The 26,681-nt window shown below is 42.6% G+C and overlaps 1 protein-coding gene across 1 annotated transcript in view; it reads left to right on the forward strand.

The window, feature by feature from the left end:
- DCDC2 (doublecortin domain containing 2) overlaps window positions 1–26,681 on the forward strand; it is a 167,671-nt gene that overhangs the window by 71,986 nt on the left and 69,004 nt on the right. The window lies entirely within an intron of this gene.

Below are 26,681 nucleotides of genomic sequence, written 5' to 3' on the forward strand. Positions count from 1 at the left end.
CTTATGTAGATCTCCTTGTTTCCCTGGGCCTGCGGGGGACGTTCCATAGCGTCCTGAGAGTCTGTATCTCAGAGACGCTGCTGTTCCTCAGGCTCAGTTTCTGTTTGTAATTAAGTGTTGTGGTGTGAGGACACTTGTTTGGAGGTCAGATAGTTCTGTGGCAGTCACATAAAGGGAAATTTTACCATCCTCTGCTCCTCTGATAGCTTTTGATTAGCATTTTCATCCCCATACTGACCTTGGTCTCTCCTGTCACATTCGTTATGAGTTACTTTTAGGCACAGATTGCCTTTCCTGAAGAGATGTTTTGTTAATTTTACAGACACCCAAGAGAATACTAAGCACACACAAAACTTTACCAATAAACCATACCGTATGCACCAAAATCAGTTGCATAGTTTTATCTTGGTCATTAATGGGATGAAATAAATTTATAAAAATTTGCATTGGTCTGAGATTAGTGCAAGATAAAAGTGTGAATGTACGTGAAGGGGTTGTGAACTTTCGCCTTAGGTTTTAGTGAAGGGGGAAGATTTTGGTTTCATTCCCAATGTTCTCTGTGAGAGTGGAGGGATGCTGAGGCCAAGGGGCTGGCTGGGAAACAGACCACTGCAGTGGCTCTCCCCACTGCTCCACCCCACCCTGGAATCCACTCACACACCTCCTCAGCCAAATAGGAGGCCTAGGAAGAGGGTGGGTGAGGTGAGTTCACATTTACGGACAAGGCCTCAGCTGCAGTGTAATTTCTGAGTGGACTGAAGCGTCCCATTAGGAGGCAGGGTGGACCCTGGAAGCTACACAGAGGATAAAAGATACGTAAGAGGAGGTTGAGAGAGCACGCCAAATGGATGAAACAGCTCTGTGGACAAGATTGTGGAAGGGGGTTAGTTAGACGTCATGGATTCAAGTGATGGGGATTAGCTCAAAGTCAGGGCTGCTAGATTTTTGTCCCAGGTCAGCTGTTGAACTTGGAGAGCACACTTAACTTTCTTGGGCTCATTATCTATCTGCAAAATGTGGGTTCCTATTAAGATTTGTCTTTCAGGTTTTGATTATAAATCCTTTCCAGTGATCAGGAAATGAGCAGGCAAGGGTGTATTTTCCTTGGGTGTCTGTTATGTGACAAAAACTAAAGAGAAGCAGTTAGCATGGAAGAACATGCCATACCTGGAGAAATTAAAGCCCGTAGAGGCTTTATTATTTTAATCAATACATATGAACATTATCATGTGAAGGGCCAAGGGCATAGGCTGTGTGTTATGGTTTTTTTTTTTTTTTTAAGTTTCCAACATTGGTGTAGATGTGAGAGTTTTGAAGCATTTAATAATTGTTGAATGAATGGATAATAGGAGTTAAAAAAAATAGGTAAGTTCACAATACTTTCAAGTCCATTAAGACATAGGACTTGTTTCAATCCTTTTATGGGTTATTTTTTTATTAAGAGGCTCTTATTAGCTTATGGAAATCTCAATTCCTACTTGCAGTACAGTTTTAAGAAGTTTTTGGATTCAGTACACCTCAAGAAGAAGGACGCTCACCTTTCAGATTTCTCCTTAGTAGAAACCTACGGACACGAGAGGCTGTGTTCACTTTGCCCTTGCTCATTGGGAGATAACCTTTGTTAACAGTCAGATTATCAGTATTTTTGCTCTTGTACAAATTTACAAGTCATTTTGAAAAATGTTTGTATCTGTGGGCATAAAAACAACAAAGGGGTGTTTGACATCACAGCCAGTCACATGTTACAAATACTGGGAAAATGTAGACACGCCCAGCTGTCGTGTCCTTGTTAGAGAATCCTGCGGGCCTTTCGGTAATTGGCCATCTTAACGGTATATTTCCCATGCAGTTTGATAACGTGCAGACTGTAGGTTTTTAAAATGCTGGATCTCATGGTTACATCCAACAACCACTGGTGCCTTCCTTCCAAATGAAAGTTTTGAGGGACTGAATATTTTTCCTCCAGTAAGAGGCTTGTTCCGGGCACCTGGAAGCATATTTAAGAGTTTAGATGAAGTATTTTGTATCTTTTCATCATGATACAAAGCATATACGACCTGCAAAAATGAATCTTGGCTTCCAAAACCAATTTTTTCCCCAAGAAAAATGAAAAAAGATTTTGTGCAGTTCACTAAATGAGACTATCCCTCGATAAGTTTCAGCATTTTAGCTGAATTCTGTACTCTTGGAAATTGAGCTATTTCTCCTTAATAGCTCTCCACCCAGATGCTTTGGTTATAGAATTTTTCCAGATTATAATATCAAAAAATCCACTGTCTCCCTAATTCTGCCTTCATACGCATTTCCCATTGAAGTTACTTTAATGACATCTCTTTTAGTCACTGGAATCAGGTGTGTGCTTTTGGGTGCTCCCCTCTCAAGAGGACTTTTTTCTTGGAAAGGTAAAAGCAAGAGCATTTGAAGCAGAATGAGACTGAAGGTTGTCGAGAGTCAAGATAATGACAGAATAAAATGCAACAATTTGGTTTTAGAGATGAAACTTATGTAACATTTTGAGCTTAAAATATATTTAGAATTTGGTATTGAACTATTCAGTTTTATCCCAAAGTGTTAACTTTTAGGGCAACTATCATGATTATTTTCTAATATGTGTTAAGTTGTACAGTGTTTGATCAAGTGTTCTTCAACGTCTATACCAGTCTCATTTTAATTAGAAAAGACAAGACTTCATAGGGTACCTTGATTCCTTTGTAATAATTGATTCTACTTACACAATTTTCTTCTTTTCCTGCTAGTATTTACTGATATTCAGAAATCAAATGCTGTCTGAGCGAGCAATGCTGATGTCAGTCTGTAGATGGCAACCTGGGTCTAATTTTACTTCCATTTTTCTTTTTCTGTTTCTCTTAATAGTAAAGCTTAATAATTCAAGCAGAGCAATGACATATTTCTTCAGGGAAACACATCCCATTTTCTTTTGGTAGCCACGATGCAAAGTAAGATTGGTGGGTGATTGATGAAAGGCATTGTTAGTGCTGCATCTAAATACCACTGTAAGTGGCCAGCGCGCGTTTCCACTGGGCGTCCCCCTTGCCTTGCAGCACCTGCCGACCTGTTTCAGAGGCTTTGCTGGCTGCACTTTTCACTATGAGCAAAATAGTGTCCGTGACTGCTTTCAAATAGCATTTTGGAGGATTATTTATATTAATTGGTATTAATATTTGGTGTATGAAAAAGATTTAGCGTTTGAAGAACCCTGGAAACACAGGAAATATCGGGAGCTTAGTTAGAAATATTATAAAGACTGCCAAGAAAATAGCCTGGTCTGTGTTGCTGTGACTCCCCTTGTATTGATAGTTATTAGGCAAGGTGTTAATAAGGAAGCAGAAGCAAGGCCTGTTGTCTTTGGAATGTTGCGCGGTTCTGTCTGCACTCACGGGTGTGAGCACACACACATACACACACGAGGACCGGTGTCCTTCTTCTTGCAGTCCCTGGCTTGTTCCCAGTGTCATTCTGTGATAATTCCAAGGAACTTGTGGTATTTAGACTCGTGATGGATGGTCAGGAGCAGGTGCAGTGCCAGCAGAAGGCTGTCTGAACATCATGACCTTGTTGGATGATTGCCCTTGGGCAGTCAAGCTCTTGAATTTCCTAACAGCTACAACCTGCACAGGGTTTGCCTGCCTTGCCCCAAGCGTGAAGTGTTACAGTGATCCATTCTCAGAGTCACAGGGCATTGACACTTGAACTTCTGTGGTTCAGTCATGAATCAGCTCAGGCACTTGCATGGTCTGAAGATAAAACCGGAAGCACATGGGGAAAATGTGCCCTGCCAAATCTGACCCTGGAAGGGGTACCACGTGCTAGGGAAAAACATACGTGATGAGGCGCCACGATGACGTCACAAAGCAAGACACTGGTTCTGTGTCATGAGCCGAGCAGCATTGGGGGTTGCTGGCTGTCTGTTGCTACCACACCACACCCAGCCTTGTGAGGGAGAGGTGAGGTCTTCCATTCCTCCATTGACGCTGATGGGTTTCTCATTGCTGTGCAAACCATGAGATGTGGGCCGATTTCTGTTTTGTCCATTTCTGGCACAATAAAAATTTGTAAGATCGCATTTTTTCATACCCTGACGACCCACTTAAGGGAATGACATATTGTGTAACAGAATTCTAGTGCTGCAAGAGGTTTTAGTAAGTTCTCGAGTGCTTGTTGTGAAATTCAAGTGCTATTAAGTACAGTTAGTTTCAGAATATATGCTTTGCTCTCTGCTTTAGTGCTGAGCGATTGAAAAATTAAAGGCTGGCTGAATACCAGTAAAGTATCTCAGTTTGAGTGGAGTGAAATACTAGCCTTTTCAAGGATTCATTTCATTTCATACCATGTACATTTGTACATTGTGTAGAGAAGTACTAGAAGAGAAGCATATTTTTTTAACATTTATTTATTTGAAAGGCAGACTGATAGAAGTAAAGAGACAGAAAGAGCGAATGGTCTTTCATCTACTAGTTCACTCCCCAGATGGCCTTGATAGTCTGGGCTTGACCAGGCTGAAGCCAGGAGCCTGGAACTCTATCCAGGTCTCCCATGTGAGTGGTAGGGGCCCACGTATTTGGGTCATTTTCTGCTGGTTTCCCGAGCACATTAGCAGGGAGCTGGACTGTAAGTGGGGTAGCTGGAACTTGAACTGGCACTATGATATGGGATGCCAGCATTGCAGGCAGTGGCTCAATCCTCTGTGCTACAAAGCAGGCCCTGACAAGCGTTATTTTACATGCTGATATTCAGAGAGAGAGTTGGGGCCTCTGCAGAGAGAGAGATACACACATCGCATCCTAAATACCTGCAACAGCCAGGACGAGGCCTTAGATCAAAGCCAGGAGGCAGGAACTCAGTTGAGGTCTCCCACATAGATAGAAATCAGTAGCACGCTATGAGCAAACAAGGCCCATTTCTACTTAAATGTATTTAGTATGGTGTCTGGGAAAATTACAGAAACAACTTGATATTGCAAGACAGGGGAAGGATATTTTCCTACTCAGATAACGTGCTGGGATTCCTGTGTAGACTGTGGCCTGTTTTATATATGAAGTCTATTGTTATTCTTTGCCATGGCCCTAGTTGTTTTGAAAAGAAGATACAACCTTTATTGCAAATTGCCCTGCAGTGTGCTATCACAATGGGGATAAAGATAAAATATCAATAAGGTAGTTTTGAGCTTCATAGGTTTAAAGCTGCCCGTTTATTCTTATTTCATACATAGTGATAATACCAAATTGTTTCTGTGAAATTGGGCAAGACTTCATTCCGTTTAAAGTGACATAATAAAAACCACTTTTCACTGGGAGCCAGGCCCCCTGCTGCCCCTTTTACAAGTTCAGCAAACACATGTGTGTCACCTTTGGACTGACTGCAGCTGGCTTTCTCCTAGGGGGAACATCATTTTATGGAGGGAGCTTGTGCCATAGTAGGGCACTAGAGAATTCTCCCCAAACCACTGGGGACGATTCCTGGGATCTTGGCTGGGCAGGCTAGTGACCTTTGCAGCTTCACAGCCCCTTGGGATGGGGGTGAAGCTTCTGGGGGGGCTAAAGGTGGAGGCACTGACCTCAGGGAACTCACTGTAATTCCTCAAAGTAGGTTCCATGAACTTCCACTCAATGTCTTCACCAGTGAGAGCCCCAGGCTCGCGTATAAGTTTGGGAAATGTAGGTTATACAGAGTTAACTGTAGGAGTCCTCATAGCCTTTGACATGGAAATATTCTGTGCCTTTGCTTCGGGTTCTTGTTCGTCAGGAGCACCTGGTGTGCCTTATTATCCCCTGGAGCTCAACATGAGAAACACTGGGTCTACAAGTAGGCCAGGGTTTCCACCATTACCTGGGGGTCGTAAGGCACAGGAAACTCCTTCTGTTTGTGTGGCTCTGATCAGATCAGGGGCTGGCATTTTCTGGGTTCTTCTGCTGTGCCTGGGACTGAGCACGTAGGTGCACAATGCCTCTAATCTGCACCGTAGCCCTGTGAGGAAGGCACCATTGTTAGTATCATTACCCCCTTGTTACTGATGAAGAAAGCTGAGCTCTGAATGGTGAAGACCTTTGCTGGGAGCTGGCAGCCAAGGAATAGTGGAAACCCAGACCTGCTCATTGGTTCTGCAGAGGCTGCTGTGTGAACTCGGAGGGTAACTCTGGACCTTATATTTTTTGGGGCTACAGTTTATGGTCTCACTTATCAATAACCGGTAGGTTAATTCACAGTAGTGTGTGCACATAGGGACCAATAATCAGGTTTATCAGTGATAGGAAAAATAAAATTGGCACCATGCATTTGGAAGCCATCATGTTCACACAAATTAAAGACCTATAGCAAGAGGCCAAGCCAACCACTTATTTTGTACCCTGCCTCATTTTATTGTGTTCTCATATGGCTGCAAAGGAATCTAATGAGATTTCATGGTGGTGGTGGTGGTGGTGGTGGGAGGGTTAGGGGGAGGGTATAATACTCTCACCTGGTAGATCCAGGGTAAGGGTGAGGGAAGCCACTTCCTCTGTGACCCCTGCCTTGAATCTGGCATCTAGAAGGCCTACACACACACACACACACACAAACACACACACACACAATCTTATTCAGCACCTCCTGTCCATCTAACTTGCATTTTTACATGGAGACCACACAACCACTGACAGATAGACACATGTGCATGGTGAGGTTTTAAATTCTGAATTCCCAGACAGGTCTTCTGAGTTCTGTCACGATTGGTTGATGGGACAGTCAAGCTCTTTGTGAAGGCAGCTGCAAACAAGGTTCTGCTGTCTGGAGGCTGCCTGGGGATTCTGGGGTAGAGAGAACACCCATGGATGCTGCTGCAGTACCACACTCACAGGGCAGCATCCACTGGGTGGCTCGGCAGTGTCTGGCTTTTCTCTTGGTTCCTATCCATGAAGGTTGCTTTGCAGCGCTGTGGCACCTCCATCATTCTGGGAATACTCTCTTCTATGTAGATCCTGTTTCCAGCAGCTTTTGCCTACCTGTTTCATTTTCTTTTAATTATTTATTTGGAAGGCAGAACTTCAGAGAGACAGAGAGAAAGATATCTTCCATCTACTGGTTCATTCCCTCTATGGTTGAAACAGCCAGGGCTCTGCCAGGCTGAAGCCAGGAGCCAGGAACTCCATCTGGGTCCCTGAATAGATGCCAGGGCTCCAAGCACTTGGGCCATCATTCACTGCCTTCCCAGGCACATTCGTAGGAAATTGGATCAGAAGTGGAGCAGCTGAGACTCAAAACAGCGTTCGAGTAGTGGATGTCAGCTTCATAAGCTGTGGCGTAACCCACCGTGATGCAATGCTGTATTTTGGCAGAACTTGTGCTCTGGTAGATTCTAGAGAATGAGTTGAGAGATCATATATTTTGAGACCTAGCATGTATGAAAGTGTCTCCATCAAGCTTTCACATTTAAATTTTAGTTTGGATAGACATAGACTCTTTGGTGGTGGATCTTCTTCACTGCCTTGTTGCTTTGCTGCTATTCAGCTATCTGGTTCATTCTCATGCCTGTGTCTCTGGGTTTCCTGGAAACCTTGCCTAGCGGATGGGAGCTGCGAGGAGAACTCAGGAGCAGGTAGTTCATTTGGGACATGTTCTGCAAACATGTGGACAGGTGAGAAGTGGAGAGGAGGAGAGCCTCTGGGGGTCATACTGTGGGGAACTCGCTCAGACCTGCTGGCAACCTCTGTGAGCCTGAGAAACAGGCACCACAATATTGCATGCGGAGGTGAGGAGACCGGACACTGCCTGCCAGTTTCCACTGTGTTTGCAGGGATAGGGCTGCAAGTGGAGCATTCACTTCATGGTATGCTGGTCTAACCTGCACTCAGCTGACCACGCTTCTGTGACTAGAGGAAGGCCTCAGGCACAAAGGCTCAGGGACTTGGGGTAACAAGGCCTCCATGGATATGGGGACTTATCCCAGCAGTGGCCACAGACCTCTGTGTTGGCTCAGACTCTAGAGGATCTGGGTGGAACACTCTCAGTGCCTGCGTGTGAATTCCATGTATGCAATCAGTTGTTTTTTTGCCTGTAGAACTGTTTGAAAACCCTTGGTGTCTGGAAATGTCACTATGACAACTTGTAATGTGGCTCTTTCACCGCTCCTTGTTCTGAGTTCTTGATGTCCTTCAATGCTGAGAATCTTTCTCATATTATTTCTTACATTTAGGTTACTGATAATTTCCTGCTATTTTATTTATGTATATATATGTATATATATATATAAATTCTTTTTTTTCTTTAGAACTTCTGGTGGAAGAAGGATGTTTTGAACTAGTCTTTCATTTTCTTACTCTTTTTTTCTCTTCTAATTCTCCATCTCTTCTTGCTATGCTTGCTGGAAGATGTTTTTAGCTTTGTCTTCCAACCTTTCTATCAATTTTTTTCACTATTATATTTTTAGTTTCCTAGAGCCACTTTGTGTCCTTAGCATTTACAGAGTGTTAAACCAGCCTTGAATGCAGGTGGTCAAACCTGTGTACGCATTCCTCAAGAATCCCACCAGGTAGAGGTCCTTGTCCTGATTTTGTAGGTGAGGTAACAGAGGCATAGAGAACTTCACTTCCTTGCTCAGGGCCACAGAGTTTACAAACTGGGGGCAGAATCCTAATGCAAGTTTGGGGGATCCCTTGTCTGTTCTTAGAGCAGCTCTGTACGGCTGTCTCCACTGCAGTGAGAACTTGAGGAAGCCCTGGGAGGGAATGAAATGCCCAACCTGTGTTTTGGAGGGGAATTCCTGGAGGTTTGCATTAAGTGGAAAAGATTAAACAAAGGAAAAACTTCGGCAGTGGGGGAGAGAATGGTACCAGTTTAAGAAATAGTCGAATGTAGCTTACAGGATGGATATGACGTGGGAACCTGTGGAAAGGTACGAGTGAGTAAGTGGGGACACGGAGTATCTTGGCCCAGGGTAACAAGGGATTAGGGCCTGGAAGTCCCAGGAGATGTGCACGTGAGCAGAGGACTGTGTGCATGTTGAGTTACAGGGTCGTATATGGCATCATCACTCTGGAGAAAGTCTCTCCTGAAGTTGCAGATGTGGGGGTTGCCAGCCAGTCGGTGAGAGTCTGAGGCAAACCCAAGACTTGGAAGAGCCCACAATTGCCTGTTTAACAGAGCAGACCCTGGGAGGCAGGTAGTCCCTATGTTTTCCGTTTTACAGATCTGCAGACTCAAGTGCAGAGAGGGTTAGTATTGTGCAGTCTGCTGCAGGCCAGAAGACATATAATACAGTCCAGGGCAGCTGTTCCCTTTCCAGGGTGTCGAAGCAAGTGAACCAAGGCCCTTAGCCCCCAAGTTTACAGTCGCCTCAATCAGACTTTGCCATTGTCCTCAGCCAAAATGTGCTGGAGCAGCTCTGTGTACGTTTCTTATAAAGCTGAGACCACACTGGGCACAGAACCCTGTGTCCTGTCTATGCAGTAGCTTTCTACCCACTGTCCTGGTGTGATGATAGGAACCTTGTGTGCAACAGCCTGCACAAAAGCAAGAGCACCAGCATCTCAGATCAACAACAGAGGTGGAATTGTTCTGTCAAAGAGCTGAAACCAAAAAATAATAGCAAGAAAATTGATATAAAATGTATTTGATGAGGAAATGGCGATGATAGCTGAGAATTCTAAAATTGTTCTTTTTGTGTGAGGTAAGAATTTTGCAATCTTAAAATGAATAGCTATTCCTTGGTAACTATTACACTACCAAAAGGACCCAATTAAAAGAATAGACAGTAGGAAACAAAAGAGAACAATGGCTGTTTTTCTTAAATGAATGACTTCTACCATTTGCCCCTCATTGGAAGCAAAGTTCTCAATTACTCAGTGTAGTTTTGGAGTAAGTGGTGTTGGCTGCCATTGTTCTGGGACACAAGAAGTGTAGCCTCCCAGGACAAAACCTGGAGAGGAACCCATGAGCACGGTTACACACAAGGGGGCCCCATGTCTTTGTAGCCCAGCATGTTTGAGACATTACATTATCGACTTGTTAAGATCTGCTAACTAAAACAGAGTTCCAGGTCTAATGAGTCGAGCACTCTGTAACTTTAAATGGCTGAATACACCTCTCAGGAATTTGTGCTTTCTGGGCAAGCCTCAGATAGGAGAGATGAAGGAACGATGTTTCTCCAGTGGGTGGATGGGTATAAGGCAGCTGCTCAGTCCTAAGAAAGATGCCTGTTTAATTCACAGAAGTTAGTTGGGAGAATAATCAAATTCTCTTTAGACTTTATTCCCAGGTTCACCCTGAGGTTGTAATTTGGAAGCATGATTGTGGCTATTTAGCATTTTTATTATAATGGAACACTAATGAAAATGAATGAGAAAACACTTTTGGAAAGTAGTAAGTGCTTAAGGAGGGTATTTGTGAGTCGTATTACCTACAAAAGGAGAGAGGAATCCACTTAGACTGGTCTCTAAGTCAGACGTGAGGGACTTGAGTACCTGAAGTGAGAGCCTGGATGTTAGTCAGGGGACTTCCTGCTATTGATCCAAGTTTCACTTAGTAGCTGCCTCCTTATTGCTCCTCCCTCCCTCTTCTGTGACTCAGTTGCCCCTCTGGTCTGAAGCCAAAAGCCAAGATGTCTGTTGGAGAAATGATAAGAGGTTAAAGAAGGTCAGTAGGGTTAGAAAATAATAGAAGGAGAAGAGAAGAACAGCAGTGTAGACAGAACTACTTCTTATTCTAATAAAAATTTAAAAAACTAAAAATGATCCTAAGCGTTCAGTCTCCTTCATGCCTGTTAGCCTAGGGTGATTTCTTTCTTCCTAAATTCTACCACATGGCAAATGTTCTCCCAGAGGAGAGGCATAAAAATGGCCAGGGGAAAGAGACCCCCACGGTTTCCTTCTCTTGGGGCTGAAAATTGAGTTGGAGACTCAAAAGTGCTTTTAGGTCTAGTAGAGTGTAGCAGGAGGCAGGGTGTGGTACCTGTGAAAGACTTGGAGAGCACAGGGGAGGGGTTAAATCTGACTGCTGAGGCTGGGAATTAATATTTATCTGAGAGTGGAAGTTCTGGGCCTAGAATTTGAAAACAAAGCAAACAGAAGAAAAAAGGAAACAAAACTAGGACCAGTTTTACCATTTGAATCCCTAGCACATTTTAGACCAAGAGTAGTTAAAATGTTAATTAACTCTTCAAATTAGAATGTTAATTTAATTTAGTATGACCTGAAGAAGGGGAGGGATTGTTCATAAACTTTCTTATTGAATAGTGGAGAATTGCTGTCTCTGTGTATGTGTGTGTGTGTGTCTTTTCCTTGATGGTTTATCCTCATAATGTTATTTTTGTGTCCTTTCCCAAATTAGCTCCAAAGCTATCAGGCACTCTTCTAGAAATCAAAACAGTGAAAATCCCATTGCTGACACTCTAAAGGCCATTCCTCTTAAAGACAAGCCCCAAATGAGACTTTTCCTAAAAGCGACGGAGAGGTTTTAGTTGCACATTATTATGCTTCCCTCACTAAAAGGCCCTTGGCACATCCCCAGCACCTACTTCATGGATCTGGCTTGCACCATTGTCTCTGGGCTCAGCTGCTTTCTTAGATTAAGACCCCCCCCCCCCCCCCGCCATTTCTGACTACCTGAAGTTTCTCCCTTGATTTTTCATATATACCCACATTCCTATTTTAAAATAATGTTCTCCAAGCCCTGGGTTCCCCCTGTGTGCTTAGCCTTCCTCATGTATCTCTGAGTATTATTCATGTTGGTAGGAAGGGGGCAGAGGAGAGAGTAGTTTTAGGTTTCCATCTTGTGGTGACAACTCAGGGTGTTCTCAGTCCCTGCCCCCTTCTTTTCCGTTGTACTCCATGTTACCCCTCCACCATTCTAAGCCTGTAAACATCGGAGGCATTCTAGACTTTTCCATCACCCTTGTTCTCCATACTCTGTTGAAGCTTATCTTCATTGATTTTATTTTCTCAGGGTCTCTTGCATCTGGCCCTGCTTAGCTACCTGTGATCTAAGTTCCTTCTTTTTCATGCAGACCTCTGGAGCCTGCCTTCTAGTCGCTCTGTGATCTCTCCCTGTCCTTCATGGCTAGGTCAGAGTGATAGAGTGATTTTTTTTTTTTAAAGATGGGCTTATTTATTGGAAAAGCAGAGTTACAGAGACAGAGGGAGAGACAGAGAGAGTGTGAGATTTTCCATCTTGGTTCACTGCTCAAATGGTGGGACTGAGCTAGGCTGCAGCCAGGAGCCAGGAATGCCATAAAAAAGAATGATATTCTGTTTTTTGCAACAAAATGGATGCAACTGGAAATCATTATGCTCAGTGAAATAATCCAGTCCCAAAAAAACAGATATCATATATTTTCCCTTATTTTTGATAATATACACAGTACAAAAACTATAATGTATATGAGTGAAATTGATGTTTTGAGATTTGATTATTGTTTACAGCCCTTGTCTATACTCTTCAGGAACAATGATTTTTCAACTTACTACTTGTTGAATTCTTTATTTAGTGGAGGGTTGTTTGTGATAATAAAATAAGCTGAAAGTAACGTCATTGTAAAAATTAAAAGAAAAAAATAAGGGGCTGGCACTGTGGTGCAGTGGTTTAAAGCCCTGGCCTGAAGCGCCAGCATCCCATATGGGCGCTGGTTCTAGTCCCGGCTGCTCTTCTTCTGATCCAGCTCTCTGCTATGGCCTGGGAAAGCAGTGGAAGAGGGCCCAAGTTCTTGGGCCTCTGCATCCACGTGGGAGACCCAGAAGAAGCTCCTGGCTCCTGGCTTCGGATCGGTGCAGCTCCGGCCATACGGCCATCTGGGGAGTGAACCAGCAGATGGAAGACCTCTCTCTCTGTCTCTACTTCTGTAACTCTGTTTTTCAAATGAATAAACTAAATCTTTAAAAAAAAAAATAAATAAAAGAAAAAATAAGAAAGAAAGGAGAAGGGTGGGAGCATGGGTGGGAAGTGTCTTAAATCTGTATATATGAAATATGTGAAATTTTTTTCACCTGGTATAAATAAAAAAAGTTTAAAAACAGATTGACTTATTTATTGAAAAGGCGGAGTTACAGAGATGGAGGAAGGGAGAAAGGAAGGAAGGGAGGAGGGAAGGGGGGGAGAGAGAGGGAGAGGGAGAGGGAGAAGGAGAGGGAGAGCAATCTCTTCTGTAAGATCTGTCCTGAGACTCCCTTCATGGAGCTCATGCCCTTCTCCGCTCCCAGTGGCTGATGTTGCCGTGGTGTGCATAACATGCTAAAGAGCCACCTGTTGTCACGCCCTTGCTTCCCCTGGCCCATGAATGTGCTGAGAGGCAGGATGCCTCTTTATTATGGTCTCATCCATCCTTGGGAGCCTGTGCCCAGCTCAGGACACCTAGTTAGCTGTCTGTAAAGTTTGATGAGAGAATCATGAATTTTTTCTGAACATGGTATAATTCTTGCCATGTTTTTATTTGCAGTTGGCATTGCAATCATTAATAATGATATCCTTCATCACAGCTAGCATGATTGAATCTGATCTTCAACTCTAACATCTTGCAGCAGCATTGAGATACACAGGGGCTCTGCAGCAACGCTGAAGCAAAGTAGATATATATCAACATAAATAGAGCAATTTTATTCACATCCCAAGGGAAGTAACAGGTTAGAGAAAAAGAATGCTTATTTGACTTAAGAAATCAATATTAGAGCTTATGTGCGATATATGGCTCTGTGTAGGGGAAACTGAAAAATTAATCTTGTTATAATTTTATAAAAAAGTCAACATGGTTGAATGGCCCCTGAATTGGTGTACTGTGCTGCCAAGATAACAGCCTTAGGAAGTTATCAGTAAAAAAAAAATGGAGCTATTAGAACCAAACTGAGTTGATGAATTTTCCTCAATTTATAATGTAAAATTATTCTTTGTGTAATGCTGTCCACATGATATTGGATTTTCCATTATTAGAGGATTTAAAAGGCACTTTGGACTAAAGGTTATTTACATTTATAATTTCTCACATTAAATGATGGGGCATACCTTTAAAGAGTGGGCTCCCACACAGAAGTCTGGAAAGGCATGCTCATTAGTACCCCCGTGAATTCCTGTCCAGTTTGCACCCAGACTCTGGCTCTCCCTCCCCTATCTGTATTTTTCTTGTGCTTTAATCTTGTCCTCTCAACTAGCAGAAATACCGAGTATTTTAGAGATTCTCGTTACCTGAGAACCCAACTATACAGATACACATCTGGCTTGGGCATATTTTTTTTTTTAATGAGATTTCTAGTGGCACACAATGTCTACAGAGAAGGGTGCTCCAATCTTGGTGACTCTGCAGAAACAGGATGGACACTTGTGACCAGCAGCCAAGACCTGTCCAGCAGCTTAGAGACCCTTCCCCTCCAAAGACATCACCCTGGGAAGAAACCCAGTAACCTGACTTCTGTCATCATAGGTTAGTTTTTCTTGGGTTTGAACTTCTAAAAACGAATGCCTGCGCTCTGGTGTTGTAATCTTTTTTTTTTTTTTTTAATCAAACGATGTTTGTTTGTTTGTTTATTTTTTGACAGATAGAGTTAGACAGTGAGAGAGAGAGAGAGAGAGGTCTTCCTTCTGTTGGTTCATTCCCCAAATGGCCACTATGGCCGGCACCGCGTGGATCCGAAGCCAGGAGCCAGGTGCTTCCTCCTGGTCTCCCATGCGGGTGCAGGGGCCCAAGCACCCGGGCCATCCCCCACTGCCCTCCCCGACCACAGCAGAGAGCTGGACTGGAAGAGGAGCAACCGGGACTAGAACCCGATGCCCACATGGGATGCCGGCACCGCAGGCGGAGGATTAACCAAGTGAGCCACAGCGCCAGCCCCTGGTGTTGTAATCTTTTACCTTTAGTGTCTTTTACTCCTCGTGATGCTGTGGGAGTCATCCATTTCCTTGCTGTAACATCTTGTGGGCCTCACTGTAACAGCCAAGTCTTTCACTGTGTGATGAAACCTCCGTTTATGCGTGTTTAGGTTGGTGGCTTTTGTGCTGTTTCCAGCTTGAGGCTTCTGTAAGTAGTGCTGCTATAATCATTTAACGTTTTTTCTTTAGTGATTGTATGTATGACTGTTCTGGGCCATCTGATACATCTATTTTTTCTTTAATAAGTATTGTCAAACAAAGTGACCCTACGGTCTCATCAACATTCCTTATTGTCAGTGAAAAGAGTTTTAGCTCCCCTGGTTAGTAACATCTCAGCACAGTTTTGAGTTGGGCTATTGTGATCAGTCACGAAGTTGAATACCTTTTCATATGTCTTTTGGCCATTTTGAAATGCTTTTTAGTAAAGTTCATATTCAAGACTTGAGACCTTTTTTCCATTTTACTGTCTGACTTTTTAAAATATTTATTTGTGGGATTTCTTTATCTGTGGTTCCTTTGCTGAATATATATATATATATTAAAAATATTTTTTCCTATTCTGTGGCTTGTCACTTTTTTTAACATAAAGGATAATTTAATGCTGTTTAAAGAAGATCCATTATGAGAATGGCTGATACTAATTAGCTCACAACACTTGGTAAATATCACAGTTGTCAGGTTGTTGGCAAAAAAAGTTTCATTTCCCTTCCTGAATTAATGCTTGAGCCAGGTGATTTTGCCTTTTGGTAAATTAAAATCAAAACTCTTAAAACTTGACCAGCTTTGTTTCTTGAATTGACTTATTTCATCTGAAGGATGGGATGATTTAATGATGGTCTTGATTTTTCCATTAAATGCCCTGTCACGAGGTCTGGTAATGGAGCAAGCAGATACAACCTTGCAACAACAGTTGTTGGATATTGGCTGGTTGTAACAAGCTTGTCACTTTCTTAATAATTTATTTTGTAGAGCAGAAATCTTTAACCTTAACAAAGTCTAATTTCTTAGTCTTTTTGGGGATTAGTGCTGTGTCCTGTTATAAAAATATATGTGTGTGTATGTGTAATATATACCTTAATATATATTTTATGTTTATATATATATATAAATATGTGGACATCTAATTGATGCTGCAACATTTTTTGAAAATTCCACATCTCCCATCTGCATTGCGATGTCACCTTTGTCTTAAATTAGGTGTTTCCCTATATGTGAATTTGCTTTTGTTCTCTTTGTTCTTGTTCCATTGGTCTGTTATCTACTTGTGACACATTGCTGCAGTTAATTTAGATTATCATAAGCCTTGATGCCAGGTAGTGTAAATCCTTCAGTTTATTTCTTTTTTAATGTTCCTCAGTTATGTTTTATATTTATTCTGTATAGCTTATTTTTTATTAAATTAATTCACAGATATTTTATGCCTCTGGTGCTACTAAGATGATATTGTTTTAAAATTTTACTGTTTAATTATTTGATGTTGATATATTGAAATATAATATATATTTGACCTTGCTTTCAGTAGTATTACTGAATTCAGTTTGTTTTTTTTTTTTTTGACAGGCAGAGTGGACAGTGAGAGAGAGAGAGAGAGAGAGAGACAGAGAGAAAGGTCTTCCTTTGCCGTTGGTTCACCCTCCAACCGCGCCGATCCAATGGCAGGAGCCAAGTGCTTCTTCTGGTCTCCCATGGGGTGCAGGGCCCAAGCACTTGGGCCATCCTCCACTGCACTCCTGGGCCACAGCAGAGAGCTGGCCTGGAAGAGGGGCAACCGGGACAGAATCCGGCGCCCCGACCGGGACTAAAACCTGGTGTGCCAGCGCGGCTAGGCGGAGGATTAGCCTGTTGAGCCACGGCGCCAGCTGAATTCAGTTTTGATTCATAATCATTTCTGTTGTTTTCTTTTGGATTTTCTAAACATAGATCATCTCACTTGCAAATAATGATAGCTTTAGTTTTTTCTTTTCAGTGTTATAGCCTTTTTTTCCCATTTATAGTACAAAATTGAATAACATTAGTGATAGCAAATATCCTTATCTTATGTTCTTCCAGAGGGAAAACTTAAGTATTTCAGCATTAAGAATGAAGTTTGCTGTAAGTTTTCATGAATACTTTTTATCAGACCTAGGAAGTTTTATTTATTGGAGAAGTTTCTCTTTCTTGTTTGCTAAGATTTGAAAAAAAATTGGAATTATGTTGAATTATATTAAATGTCTTTTCTATACCTGTTGAAATGATTTTTTAATTTTCCTGTTTTATTCTTCTAATAATTACCTTGATTTTGTTTGGATATCAAACTAATCTTGCATATTTGGGGTAAATCCAAATTGGCTGTGATGTTTTATGCTTAAGATACAGTATCTCACTTAGACCTGGAGTTCTCTCTTTCTTTTTCTTTTAAAGACTTATTTATTTTTATTTGAAAAGCAGAGTTACAGAGAGGCAGAGGCAAAGAAAGAGAGAGAGAGTGTGTGTGGGGGGGGGGTCTTCCATCCGCTGGTTCATTCCCCAGATGGCTGCAATGGCCAGAGCTGTGCCCATCCAAAGCCATGATCCAGGAGCTTCTTTTGGGCCTCTCACGTGGATGCAGTGGCCCAAGAACTTGGGCCATCTTCTACTGCTTTCCCAGGTGATAGAAGAATGCTGGATTGGAAGTGAAGCAGTGGGGACTTGAACTGGTACTCATATGGGATGCAGCACTGCAGGTGGTGGCTTTACCCGCTATGCCACAGTGCTGGCCCCCTGGAGTTTTCTTTATGTGAAGGTTTTAATTTTAGGCCCATTTTCTTTATTAGCAGTAGGAGTAGTTATGTTTTTTCCATTGTTAGTTTTGTAAGTCATATGTTTTAAAGTTTTATTTCACTTAAATTTTCAAATTTACTCTTGTGAAGGTATTCCTTATAACCTTTTTTTTTTTTAAGTCTGTAGGAACTATAGTAGTGAACTATTTTTAAATTTCCCATATTACTAACTTGTACTTTTTCATAATCAAACTTTTGACTTTGATTTTTCTCTGTTGTATGTTTGTTTTGTCATTTAGACTCTGATCTTGTATTTATTATTACCTTTCTTCAGTTGTCTTTGAAATTCACATTATTTTTTCTTATTTCTTGAAATGAATGGTTGGAGCATTGACCTTAGGTCCTCCTTTCTTGTTCGAATAAATACATTTCTTTTTTTTTTTTTTTTAAATTTTTGACAGGCAGAGTGGACAGTGAGAGAGAGAGACAGAGAGAAAGGTCTTCCTTTTGCCGTTGGTTCACCCTCCAATGGCCGCCGCGGTAGCGCGCTGCAGCCAGCGCACCGCGCTGATCCGATGGCAGGAGCCAGGTGCTTCTCCTGGTCTCCCATGGGGTGCAGGGCCCAAGGACCTGGGCCATCCTCCACTGCACTCCCTGGCCACAGCAGAGAGCTGGCCTGGAAGAGGGGCAACCGGGACAGGATCGGTGCCCCGACCGGGACTAGAACCCGGTGTGCCGGTGCCGCAAGGCGGAGGATTAGCCTACTGAGCCGCGGCGCCGGCCCGAATAAATACATTTCAACCTGTACATTTTCCTCTAGCGTAACTTTAGCTATATCCAACATGCTATGATTGGTTTTATTTTTATTATTTATGTAAAATACTTTAACCCAGGGTTATCTAGCATGGTGTTAATGTTGAGATGGCTTGGGATTTTCTAGATTTCCTTTTGTTCTTGATTTCTTAATTTTACTATGTTCAGAGAATGTGTTTAAATAATTTCAATCTCTAAGTAGTTGAGACTTGTTTTATGTCCCAGCATGGGTCATATTTGGCAACAGTTCCCTGGGTACCGGAAGGAAGGTTGTGAGTTGTCAATGCTGAGGGCTCTGTCAGTTTATCTGTCAGTTAGGCCCAGTGGCTTTAATTTTTCCCTTGGCTTTAGAAAAGCTCTGGGCTCCTCCTACCTCACCACCTGCTTTGTACTTTCCTGTGTATTAACGCCCCATCCCCCTGGTCTGCTTTGGCCATACTTCCTTTCCTGGTTTATCATCATCCGGGTTCATATGTGTTTTCACACGGTTTCCTTTGAGTCTGACCTGTCCTCTACTTACAATCCTGTTTTCAGTCTTTGCCCCACATCCCTTTGTTTCTTTGGCTTCTGTTTAGCAGGTCCCTTTAGATCTTGTTTGGTAAAGGAGCCAATCAGACATCTCTGTGTGCAGGCATCCGCTGAGCAAAGGTGCTGGACTTTTAGGATTACTTGACGTGGTCCATGCCATTAAGAAATTTGAGACCTGGCTAGGGACAGAGATTTCACAAGACAAGGAAGTAGGTACTATTAATGATCTGAGTGCAGTAGGGAAGAAGGGACAGTCATCGCGGGCTGGCAGGGCTTTGTCAAGAAGCCGGAATTTGGTCTGAAATTGAAATTTGGAAAAACAGGCGTGTGAATCCCAGGGAATTTGCCTGAATGAAAATCCAGAGGCAGAAACCTTGACTGCTTTGTGTTTGTATTTCATAGATCACACATGTAGGAGGGGATGATTCTAGTTAGCAAAGAATAGTGGACTAGTCCAGGGAGGTAGGCTGGGTTGTCTCACAAGAGCCTTAAATGTCAGGCTAACACACCTTGGTGTTCTTCTGTAGCTACAGAAACCAGGAATTGGAGTTGAAGAATGTGTGTGCAGGTTTTGACATGGTGAAAGTGGATTTTTAGGGAGAATAACCCGATGCCTGTGTACAGAATGGATTTAGGAGTCCAAAAACACCTTGAGATGATAATGGACATAATAAGGTGGCAACAGATTAATAAAGGGGTTTAGGAGAAGGTAGATTAAATTATAACTCTAATGGAATCCAGTCTAAGTTTTTAAGAGACGAGCAGTGCTATTACTAGAAACAGAGACATAGATTACAGAGCAGGGCCTGTGGCATCAGAATGTGCCTAGATGAGGGTTAGTTCAGGCCAGCACTGTGAATAGAAGGGAGCCTGGGTTTTGAGACAGGTGTTGTTGAAGACAGTGGGTTTCAGAAGGGCTCACCTAGAGCTTTCACAAAAATAGATGATGTTCATGAGGTGTGTGATCATGCATGGTCAACCCCACCAGCTCCAAAGCCAAGGTAACCTAACACTGCTGTCCAAATTTCATAAGCTCAGAATTAACACACCAAAATCAATGAACAGTGATAGTAGCACCAATAATAAATGAAACACACAACCTTCCCAAACCACAAGCAAAAGTTCATTTGTGATCATCAAATTTTTAAAGTTTTAAAGGAATGATTTATTGTATGTATCACTTTAAAAAATTATTTGAAAGTCAGAGTTAGAGAGAGAAGAAGAGGGAAAGAAATAGAGAAAGAGAATCTTCCATCTGCTAGGTCACTCCCCAATTGGCTTCCATGCTGGAGCTGTGCCAAACCAAAGCCAGGAGCCAGAGCTTCTTCCGGATCTCCTATGCAGGTGCAGGGGCCCAAGGACTTGGGCCATCTTCTACTGCTTTCCCAGGCCATAGCAGAGAGCTAGATTGGAAGTGGAGCAGCCAGGACTCGAACCAGCGCCCATAAGGGATGGTGGCACTGCAGGCAGTGGCTTTGCCCGCTATGCCACAGCGCTGGCCCCTATCATTCTGTTTTGAAGGTTCCCCCAAACTGTCCAATTTTGCTTTTAACAAAGGCGATTTGCTGAGGACACAGAATTCTAAACTCCAATTAGCCAGTGCTATGGGAGATTAATAACACTTTAGACCAGCTGGAAGCGACTTCACAGCCAAGCTTCTTCCTACTGTGTCACGGCAACAATTTACAAATTTTAATAATAGATGTCCTGTTTGAGAAATTGCCTTTCCTTATGCTATAGGAGCTTTTATGATTAGACTATACCTCTTTCTTGCAGTTGTTTTCCAGGCATTTATGTTCCCAGTTTTGCTTATCAGTAATGGTTCAAAAATTTTCCAACACGGAGCAATTAATATCTGTCAGTAGAAATAAATTACGTTTTTCATCGCTTGTGACACGCTCTCCAAGGCGGTTTGAAAGTGCCATAATTATGCATCATCATGCTGTGTAATTTTGGTGACCAGTGTGGTAGTGCTTTAGGGATATGATTTATACTTTCTGTTTTTTTTTTTTTTTTTTTTTTGCAAAAGTACTGAATTAATAGGATAGGTGTAAGGATTGGGATATAAGTTGGGAAGTGACATTTTGCAGAATAATTGGTATTGTTCCCCTACTTCCAAGAGCAGTCTGTCTTTTAGAGTTGTTTACATATTTTATGCATTTGTGCATGCAAATTGCATGTGTTGTGATTTTTACCATTAATCAATTTTTGCCTTATAGCACTAGAAGGCACAGCATACTTTTGGAAATTGAATGCATAGGATATATGTATGTTCAAAACACATTTTTCATTGCCCCAAGAAAGAAGTGTCCAGTATTTGCCAATATTTGCCAAGTTGTTATCTTTGTAGGATCCTTGCCCTTTAAGTGCAGTGGAGCTTCTTTGGTGCAGCACCTCAGCCAGCTGTGATTGCTGGCCATAGGTCAAGGCTTGTGGCCCTACACTGCCTTCTGCTCACCTCTGACCCCGTTCTCTTCTCCTTTGACTCTGCAACCTGGACTTGGCCACCTGATTTTGGTCTCTTGCTTTTGAGTTACTTTTTTATACTCACCTCCACTTAACGGATTCCAAGCTGCCTGGAGGCTCTTGCCAAGTGTCACCTCTCTCTGCCGACCACTCCGCCCAGTCAGTGCAGTGAGGGATTAGCAGATGGGGCAAGAGGCTGGTGGAGGGAGGCTGCCAGGAACTGGGGTACAAACCCGGCAAATTACACGGGCCTTGAGCCTGCTCATTAAGCCTCTCAAATTGCAGTTGTGCTTTAATGCATGACCCAGGGCTCTCATCAGCCTGCTCGCTAATGCGCCCACTCCTGTTTCAGGGGTTGCGACAGGGCGACCCTTCCTGAAGTGTGTTTCACCCTGTTAGACAACAGTTAGGGATCTCTTTCAGAAACAGAGAAGAGCATTGATTTTCACAATTTACATTCAGGGAACACTGCCACTGAGATGTGGTTGTCACAAAGAGAGGGGGGTCAGGGCCGCACTGCTCACTCAGCACCTGTAGAGGACCAGCCCTCGCCAAGCAAGAGCCCAGGGTGTGTGACTTTCTGGGGGAGTAGGAATACGAAAAGTGGTTTTCAAAACAGTTGATAATGGTTACTGTGAGGTCTGTCCTTACCCCTCATCTTGCAACATTTTTATTCTGTAATTTAACACTAATTTGTTGGGTTTATGTAGATAGTGTAAAACACACACACACAGGCTTAAGGAGGTAGAATTTGCTAACTTATGCATCCCCACCTTATCTTGAAACTTCTGAAATTACTCCCTCAGAAAAGCCTGCATTTCTGTGTAATGGCAGTACAACCCTGAGCCAAAGTTGGGGCCTGGCTATTTTAAAATTTAGGTGAGAAACTAATGAAATTCTCAAACGAATTTAAAAAATATCTTAGTCAACAGAGATTTGTCTTCCTACATGGGAATCAACGATCAGATCCCCAAATAAAATTTTATCAATTTATACTAGCTACATTGGTGTCAGCTAGTCAGACCCATCTCCACAGAATGGTGGTTGTAGTATATTTTTAATTGTGGAAGGACTGAAAGCCGTCAGTTCCCATTGACTTTCCTTCAAATAGAATCATAAGGCAGAGCCTTTCACTGCTACTTTGTTTAGGGAGTCACCAAGTATTCTTGAGCGAGTCAGTTTGGAATGAACAGCTCATTGTATGATTGAGTTTTAATCTATCGAATAATGAAAAGGAACCTTAGAGATTGTGGTCACCTCATTTTTCTATTTCATTTCTAAAACAAATACCTAAAATGATTAAGTGCAAAAAAGGAAACTAAAGCTACTCCCGGGATGGCACGTTGGTAATTGGTAGTTAGGTTTTAAAGGAGTAAGGGCACTGGGTTAATTGGCATAATGTGAAGAGAGATGCTTTATGTTTTCAAACATCTCATTAGTGATTCCCTTTTGAGTTCCCATTTTCATTTAACATTTATGCAGAAGTTTATGTTTTGAAAATGTTTATAGCCATTTTTTGTTTGTTGTGCTTCTTAAATGCGGTGGATCAGCACATATTTTTATATGGGTAAGTCACCAATTAATACGTGGAGTGCCTGGCATGTAGTAAACAGGTTTTTAACCTTGAGGGAATTACAAATTAAAATTTGCCCTTTAGTGTCTTAATATTCCGAAGGTCAAACAGTGACCTTTGCTTAATCACATATCCTCCGCCAGTTAAATTTGTTTTAACAGATTGTACCTAAAAAAAAATAATAATAATATGTACCAATGATTAAAGGCTTCCTATGTGCTGGGTATGTACTAAGTTTTTTTAACTTGTGTTGCATAATTCAGTTTTCACGTTAGTGTCATGAGACAGCTGCCACTCTCTCAGTTTGACAGAGGGATCTGAGGTTTAAAGAGCTGCGGACCGTGCGACTTGTGTGTAAAGTCCTATATCAGCAAGTAAAGGGATCAGCATTGAAATCCAAAGCCCTACCCTCAGAACTGCACCATGCACTGTCTTGTGGTAACAATGAGGGCCACATTTTTTGAGTATCTGCTTAGTGTTGTTCAGCTAAGCACTTGAGAACATGTTTTCATTCATTACCCACAGCGACTCTAGGTATTTTATTTGCTGCCCATACATATGGAAACTGAACTGGAGAGAGGTCAAAGAACATACCTAAGGGTGCACAGCTACTAAGGGACATAGCTGCATCGCAAAACAGATTGCTTCAAAACCCACAGCTGTATCTGCATCCCAAACCAGCTTCCTTTAAACGCTCTTTATTTGTGATGAGGATGTATGACCGTCTTAGTATATTTTCTGATACTGTAGGAGAACACTACAGACTAGGCAGTTTGCAATGAGCATAATTTATTTGACTATTCTGGAGGCCTGGAGCCCAAGAGCACAGCGCTGGCATCTGATGGGGGCCTCCTTGATGTGCCGTACGTGATAGAAGGCATCACATGTCAAGAGAGGAAGAGAGAACAAAGGGGACCAAACTCATTCTTTTTTTTTTTTTTTTTTTTTAAGATTGATTTATTTATTTGAGAGGCAGAGTTACAGAGAGAGGGAGAGACAGAGAGAGAGAGAGAGATCTTCCATCCTCTGATTCACTCCCCAAATGGCTGCAACAGCTGGAGCAGGGCCGATCTGAAGCCAGGGGCCAGGAGCTTCTTCTGGATCTCCCATATGGGTGCAGGGGCCCAAACACTTGCACCATCTTCTGCTGCTTTCCTAGGCCACAGCAGAAAGCTAGATTGGAAGTAGAGCAGCCGAGTCTTTTTTTTTTTTTTGGAAAGAGAGACAGAGAGGAGAAAGGTCTTCCTTCCGTTGGTTCACCCCTCAAATAGCCGCTAAGGCCAGCGCGCTGTGCCAATCCGAAACCAGGAGCCAGGTGCTTATCCTGGTCTCCCATGCGGGTGCAGGGCCCAAGCACTTGGGCCATCCCCACTGCCCTCCCGGGCCAGAGCAGAGAGCTGGACTGGAAGAGGAGCAACTGGGACAGAATCCAGCGCCCCGACCGGGACTAGAACCTGGAGTGCCAGTGCCGCAGGTGAAGGATTAGCCTAGTGAGCTGCTGGGCCGGCCCGAGCAGCTGAGTCTTGAACCAGTGTGCATATGGGTTGCCAGCACTGCAGGCATTGGCTTTACCCACTATACTACAGTGCTGGTCCTCCAAACTCATTCTTTATAGGATTCCACTACAGAGATAAATGAATGTACTGTCGTGGTAACATCATTAACCCATTCATGAGGGTAGAATCCTTATGGCCTAACAACTTCTTAAAGGTCCTACCTCTCAATACTGTTGCATTAGAGATTAGGATTTTTTCTTTTTTAAAAAGATTTTATTTATTTATTTGAGAGGTGGAGTTACAGACAGACAGAGGGAGAGACAGAGAGAAAGGTCTTCCATCTGCTGGTTCACTCCCCAATTTGCAGCAATGGCTGGAGCTAGGCCGATCTGAAGCCAGGAGCCAGGAACTTCTGGGTCTCCCACATGGGTGCAGGGGCCCAAGAATTTGGGCCATTTTCTCCTGCTTTGCAAGGCCATAGCAGAGAGCTGGATCAGAAGACGAACAGCCGGAACATGAACAGGTGGGATGCTGGTGCAGCAGAAGGAGGGAGGCTTAGCCTACTATGCCACAGCGCTGGGCCCCAGGGATTAGGTTTCTAACATATGCTCTTGGCCTCGGGTGGGGGTTGGATGGGGGCATATTCAAATCCCTGCAAGGATCCATCCCATCTTACTTGAATGGAAGAGAGCCCAGAATATATTGGTGAGTGATGTACTAGGTTGTGTTTGGAAGGTTTCTTTGAAGACTCTGCCTTCTTGCGTATCTGATTCCCTTCGTTAGCACACCCTGTCATCAGTGTCCATCATTAGATGACTGGGGCCTTCAAGCCATCTCTCGTTGCCTCCCCTCCCCCCAAAATTACAGTTGCAAGGACTACAACAAATCCAGTTGTCATTTGTTGGGATAATTTTATTAGAATTCCTAGTAGTAGGAACTGACTGGAGGTTTTTCTTGTGGTCCCTTGGGCTCTTTTAAGACAAAGCAGGAGGGGCCAGCATTGAGGCCCAACTGGTTAAGCCTCTGCCTGTAGGGTTCTGGTTTGAGTCCTGGCTGTTCCACTTCCCATCCAGCTCCCTGTTAATGCATCTAGGAAAGCAGCAGAAGATGGCCCAAGTGCCTGGGCCCCTGTGCCTCCATGGGAGACCTAGAAGAAGCTCTGATTTCTGGCTTCAGCCTGGCCTAAAATAAATCTTAAAAAAAATAAGACACAGCAGTAGTTGAGTCTCTTTACATACATTACCACCAGCCTGAGCCCCAGCAAACTCCTTTACAAGTATTGTCTTTATTTTGGGGTTATTATTCTGATGAGTCTACTGTTTGGATTTTATGATGAAAATTTACCCATTGGAGAGGAAACACACCATTTCATGACTTATGCCTATCATATGGAAAAATATTTGGCTTGTTTTCTTAGAACTTGATGGTATTTTTTTTCCTCTCATCTTTTTGATTCTTTTGTCTTATTGCATTCTGTTTATTTCCTTAGATCTGCTTTTCAAATCACTAGGAAATATTCTCTTCAGCCAGTATTCTCTATTTAATCTGTACATTTGATATTTAATATGTGCATTGAATTTTCAATTTCAGACACAATATTTTTCATTTCTAGTAGCTCTAATTGACCCTTTCCCAAATCTGCCAATTTTTATTTATAATTTTCTTTCAGCATTATTTTTACTGTCTTTCTCTCTCTAATCATTTTAATGCATTTGGAAATAAGCTCTTTTTAAAGTTGCTATGTTATTGATTGCTTTCTGAGTGTTGATTCTCTTGGCCACTCTCCCCACCCCCATGGTGATTCGTTTCTGCATAATTTGTTTGTTTTGCTAAGAGTCCTGTGTGTCTAGGCTATAGAGAGAGCATTCCTCCAGAGTGTTTTGCATTTGTTTCTTCTGAGGCCATGGGAACAGTTCTGGTTTTGGGTCAGTTTGATGGTTATTGTGTTAGCTACAGATTTCTTCTCCGCTTGAGTAACATCAATTCAGATCACTTGGCTTTTTGCACAGTACATAGCTGGAGTTTTGATTTCTGAAGGTCCCCAGAGAGATGCCAAGTGTTCTTGCTTCTTTCTGCTCTAGCAGATAGCTTTACGTCCACTTTTCAAGTACTTGGAATGGTCCTAGTTTTATACTGAACTTTGGTTCCAGCACTCTACCTGGTGGACATTAAATCCTAGCTTCTAGACCACATAGCCTACATCTCTGTCCACCTCTCCTGGGAATA

This window comes from Lepus europaeus, chromosome 3, assembly GCF_033115175.1.
Source record: "Lepus europaeus isolate LE1 chromosome 3, mLepTim1.pri, whole genome shotgun sequence".
NCBI classification, from domain to species: Eukaryota; Metazoa; Chordata; class Mammalia; order Lagomorpha; family Leporidae; genus Lepus; species Lepus europaeus.